This window comes from Lutra lutra, chromosome 9 (genome assembly GCF_902655055.1).
Source record: "Lutra lutra chromosome 9, mLutLut1.2, whole genome shotgun sequence".
Classification (NCBI taxonomy): Eukaryota; Metazoa; Chordata; class Mammalia; order Carnivora; family Mustelidae; genus Lutra; species Lutra lutra.
The window spans coordinates 89,100,125-89,106,124 of record NC_062286.1 but is presented as its reverse complement, the minus strand read 5'-3'; positions in this window follow the sequence as shown (position 1 = coordinate 89,106,124).

Sequence of the window (6,000 nt, the reverse complement as noted above, 5' to 3'; positions counted from 1 at the left end):
GACAATTATCATATGATCTCCTTGATATGAGGAAGTTGAGAGGTAAAGTGGGGAGTTTGTGGGGTAAGGAAGGAAAAAATGAAACAAGATGGGATCGGGAGGGAGACAAACCATAGAAGACTCTTAATCTCACAAAACAAACTGAGGGGGGCTGAAGGGAGGGGGGTTTGGGAGAGAGTGGTTGGGTTATGGACATTGGGGAGTGTATGTGCTATGGTGAGTGCTGTGAAGTGTGTAAACCTGGCGATTCACAGACCTGTACTCCTGGGGCTAATAATACATTATATGTTTATAAAAAATAAAAAATTTTTAAAAAGTGGCCCTGTTTAAAGATCTTATGAGAGTTCATTTTAATGCAATTGACAAGGGGATACCATTATGCCAGGACATATAAGATTTTAGAAATTTTATACAAATATATTCTAAAAGAAGTTTAGCATCACTTTTTAGTTGACAATGCTTCCCATGAAATTTGACATATATAAAAAGTTACATTATTGTAACAACATTAGCTCTTTTAATAGTGAAGACCCAGTTTTCTCAAGTAGTCAAAAATATGATAAAAACAAAACACAGAATCTTTTTTTAGACAGATTACATAAAAGGTAAAGAAAAACATTTGTTTACAATTTCTTATTAAGAACAGGCCAGTAATCTCAGAAAAATATATATACATTTTTAAACAGGGAGGAATCCAAACTGTAATTTTTTTCCAGTATACTTTTGATATAATTCTCTTTTTCTTTTCTTTTTAAGTTATATAAATCCATTCAAATTGTAGCTTGACCACATATAAAATTCCTTTCTCAACATTTCTCTTCCACAAAACTTCTGAGATTTTCTATATCTATTCAGCTTTCATTTCAAAACTCTAGCCATGAATCTGGTACCCACTACTATGGCTAAAACTACTCACTGTTATCTGGATCTATGGAGGCTATGGAGTGGATTCTGGGTACAGCAGTCAGTATTTTATTATTCTTATTTTCAAAATATTTTATTTTTGTTAAAGTAATGTCTACAGTCAATGTGGAGCTTGAACTCAGAACCCCGAGATCAAGAGTCACATGCTTCACTGAATGAATTAGTCAGGCACCTCTATAGCAATCTGTTTTTATTTTATTTTATTTAGTTTTTATTTTATTTTTTAAATTTTTAATCTTTATTCAAAAGGTATAAGTAGGATATCTAGAACTTTTTTATTATATGCTTTTCTTCCACTAGAATGAATGAATATATATATGTATATATAAACATATAATGTATTTTATGTATTATACACACACACATAATGTATTTATATAATGTATTATTTGCTTCAGGGGTATAGGTCTGTGAATCATCAATCTTACACAATTTATAACATTCACCATAGCACATACCCTTCTCAATGTAATAACCCAGCCAACCTATCCCCCCATCCCTGAAATCTTCAGTTTGTTTCCTGAGATTAAGTGTCTCCTACGGTTTGTCTCCCTCCTGATCCCATCCCATTTAATTTTCTCCCTCCACCCCCATAACCCCACTCCCTGCCTCTCAAATTCCTCATATCAGAGAGATCATATGATAATAGTCTTTCTCTGATTGACATGCTTCACTTAGCATAATACCCTCTAGTTTTATTTTATTTTATTTATTTACTGTTTTGAGAGCAAGAGAGAGTGCATGTGCATGAGCCTGGGGTGGGAGCAGGGGTAGGGAGAAAGGGCAGAGGGAGTGGGAGAGAGAGAATCTTAAGCAGGCTCCATGCCCAGCCCAACTTGGGGCTCAATCTCATGACCCTGAGATCAGACCTGAGTCAAAATCAAGAGTCAGGAGTCAGATGCTTAACCAACTGAGCCACACAGGCACCCTTAGCAGTCTGTATTTTAAAAAGCCTTCCTCTCACCCTTGTTCTTTAGTCTTTGTGAGCAATGTTTTGATTATCACTTGGAGTGTTTAAATTTCAAACACATTAGGTAAGATTTAACACTTCAAGGAATAGAGAAAGAGTGCAAGTTTTTTCCTAGGTGTTTGGGGTAATTGTTATTTAAAGGTTTCCTATGTATTAGGGGTCAGAAGGCATGGAGCATATTGTCTGTTTTCTTACCAATAAATCACAACATCCACCTCTTCATTCTCATGACTTTTCCAGAGATTTAGCATCTCTTAGCACCCAAATCAGGCTTTGTCATAAGTGCCCAGAGGCATCTTGTGTCATCCTAGTTTTGCAAAATATCATGCTAAGGTCTCTAATTTATGATCCTGCTCCCCCACCTTGTCTGCTAGCTCCAAAGCTAGTGCAGTAGTGGACACTGCTACATCCTTGTCTAATTTCGGCTCTTCTAACTTTCTAATTTGAGCTTCACTTTCTAGTTGGGCATTGGTGGCCAGCCAAACTGTCCACATTTGAGGGCAGCCCACTGTAGCAGCCATTTGTTTCCCTTCTTTGCCACAGTGTACCATGCAAAGGTTTTCAAATGAGCCCATTATAGCAGCCAGCACCTTTGTGGGTGTCCCCATACTCACACGGCACTTCACAAACATCTCATGTAGTCTACTCCTCCCCACTGAGAAGTCAAGTGATTGATGGCCAACCAAGGATTTCCCCCATAAATGCCCCTTTCCCAAGATTAGGAAACTTACTTAAGAGACTCTGCAGGCATCCCTCATAAAAGTTGCTGGCCAACTTGGGATTTCCCTTGAGGTGCATCATTTCCAAGGCCCATGTCTTGTCTCCTGGGTCGCTCACCAATTGTTGGTTCACACCACTCTCAGAGCATCATGGGTGTAATGAGACTGGCCATTGTACTCAGAGGGCAGGGAGACACTGAAGAAAGACTTCAGGCCACTCCAGGTTGGTACATGGCAGGTTTAATAAGCAAAAGGAACTTACATATGAGGTTTGCTTTGCAGCAGCAAAATGAATGGATCCCTGCACACACCTGCCAAATATTAAAAGTTTATAAAGAGGCCCTAAAAGAGTTCAGTCACATTGTGCAGGTGTGTTCAACACCACATCATTATTTCAAGGCTGTGTCCTTACAGCAGCCTCTGAGAGTGGAACTTGCATTCCAGAGAAAAGGAGGAGGTGAGGAGCCGCTGAGTGCCCAGATTCGGCTCACAGATCAACTGGGGGACATGCCTTTTTGATGATCTCCCCAACAGAACCCCTTTCTATTATGTTTTTTTATTATATATTTATTATTTTTCTCTTAGCTATGCCTTTACATCATGTGCACATTAACAGAAACCAACATTACTAAGACATAGGTAGTACAAATGAGATCTGGGGAAAGGGACTCCAAGCAACTGGGGAATTGAAGACTGAAATAAGGGCTAAGGACCAGTGTTCTTTTAAAGTTCCTGTCAGTGGAGGCTGACCCTACTAACCCTGAACTGGAAAGCTGATTAAATCTCAAGCTTGAATGCTAAAAGAACCCACACAGAGAGGGGCTTACAGTGGCCCTGAGAAATGGTGAGAAAGTGAACTCAGTGGGGCCCAAGTGGTGCTGTGCCTCTGTCTCCCATTGTTCTTGGATGCTAGCAGAAGTTTGATTTGGAGTCCAGTGCTGCCACTAAATTTGTTTTAAAAAAATACAACCAAGTAAATTCAAAGATCTAAATGGCTTTATTTTATGATTCATGAATTTGTCAACATCCCATCTAGCAAGTAGAGGGTAGCTCCACTGAGCTGCAAGTTTTTAAAGGCAGAGAGAAGGGCGCCTGTGTTGCTCAGTCATTAAGCGGCTGCCTTCAGCTCAGGTCACAATCCTGGGGTCCTGAGATCAAGCCCCACATCGGGCTCTCTGCTCAGTGGGGAGCCTGTTTCTCCCTCGGCCTGCTCCCCCTACTTGTGCTTTCTCTCTCTCTCTCTCTCTCCCACTGTCAAATAAATAAATAAAATCTTAAAAAAAATAAAGGCAGAGAGAATGCATTAAAAAGGGAATTTATTAGCAAGGAGAGCATTATTTAGGCAAGGTCACCCTTCTAAGAACTCCCAGGGGATTGCTTCCAGAAAATTCCAGTTTGGCTAGTTAATAGTTACATTCCTGAGGTGGTTGAAACTATAGGAAGGCTAGGAATTAAATTTTGTTTTACTGATACGGGGCCTTAACTTAAGGGACTCCAATGGAGTTTTTCTTTTTAGCACAACTTAAAGGCCACTGGTGGGAACCTCTACTCTAAGGGAAGCTCAGTGGAGTTATGTCTTCAAGACCAAGGCCTGATGAAGAGTCTTTCTGAACTTCTTCCTAAAGCAGACTTCAGCTTGGTTCCCACAGTCATGGTGTTATATCACTTAACAAAAAGTATTGTTTTTTTTTTTTCCCCTGTTAGTCCTTAGTAACTTAAATTTGGTTAGATGAAATTAGAATTATTTATTCTGCCTAATCATTTTAAAGCTTAGTGGTCAGAGAGAAAGCAAAAATTAGAAAAAGAGTTACATTTATTTAATGTCATACACATAAAACACTGAAGTGCAGGGACTGTGTCTCATTTTTCCTAGCATTTCTAGCACTGCGCCTACAGCATTAAATGTGTAGACTTCCTTGGGTAATATAGACATTTTAACAATATTGTTCTTCTAACCCATGAACATAGAATGTCTTTCCATTTTTTGTGTTATCTTCAACTTCTTTCATTAGTGTTTTATAGTTTTCAGAGAGCAGGTCTCTCACCTTTTTGGTTAGGTGTATTCCGAGGTGCCTCACGGTTTTTGGTGCAGTTGTAAATGGAATTCTTTCCTTAATTTCTCTTTCTGCTGCTTCATAATTAGTGTATAGAATGCAACAGATTTCAGTACATTTCTTTTGTACATTGATTTGTACCCTGAGACTTCACTGAATTCATTATCAGTTCCAGTAGGGTTCTGTTGGAGTCTTTTGGATTTTCTGTATAGAGTATCATGTCATCTGCAAGTAGTGAAAGTCTGACTTCTTCCTTACTGATTTTGATGCCTTTTTTTTCTTTTGTAGTCTAATTGCTGTGGCTAGAACTTCCAGGACTATGTTAATAAAGGAAGTGAGAGTGGACCTCCCTGTCTTATTCCTGACATAGAGGAAAAGCTCTCCATTTTTTCATTTGTTGTTTTGCTTTTGTTTTTGTTATTTTTTCCCCACTGATGATATTATCTGTGGGTCTTTAGTATATGGCCTTATTATGTTGAGTTATGTTCTCTCTATCCCTACATTGTTGAGGGTTTTTTTAATCATGAATAGATGTTGTTATTTGTCAAATGTATTTTAGAAATGTATTTTTTAAACGTAAATACATTTAGAAATGTATTTTAGAATCACTTTTGCTGCATCTCAGAGATTTTGGACCTTGTATTTTCATTTTCATTGGCTTCCATGTACTTTTCATTTCTTCTTTTATTTCCTGGTTGATCCATTCACTGTTTAGTAGCGTGTTATTTAACCTCCATGTATTTGTGGTCTTTCCAGATTTTTTCTTGTGTTTGACTTCTAGTTTCATAGCATTGTGGTCTGAAAATATGCATGGTATGGTCTCAGTCTTTTTGTCTTGGTTGAGTTGTGATTTCTGACCCAGTGTGTGGTCTATTATGGAGAGTGTTCCATGTGCATGTGAAAAGAACATGTAGTCTGTGCTTTAGGATGAAATGCTCTGAATATATATGTTAAGTCCATCTGGTCCAGTGTGTCATTCAAACCCTTGTTTCCTTGTTGATCTTTTGCTTAGATGATCTATCCATTGTTGGGAGTAGGATGTTAAAGTCCCCTACAATTATTGTATTATTATCAATGAGTTTCTTTAAGTTTATTTTTTTTTATTTAATTTTTCGTTTTATTTTTATTTTTTTTATTATATCTTTTTTTAATTAATTTTTTATTTTTTCAGCATAACAGTATTCATTATTTTTGCACCACACCCAGTGCTCCATGCAATCCATGCCCTCTACAATACCCACCACCTGGTGCCCCCAACCTCCCACCCCCCACCCCTTCAAAATTCTCAGATCGTTTTTCAGAGTCCATAGTCTCTCATGGTTCACCTCCCCTT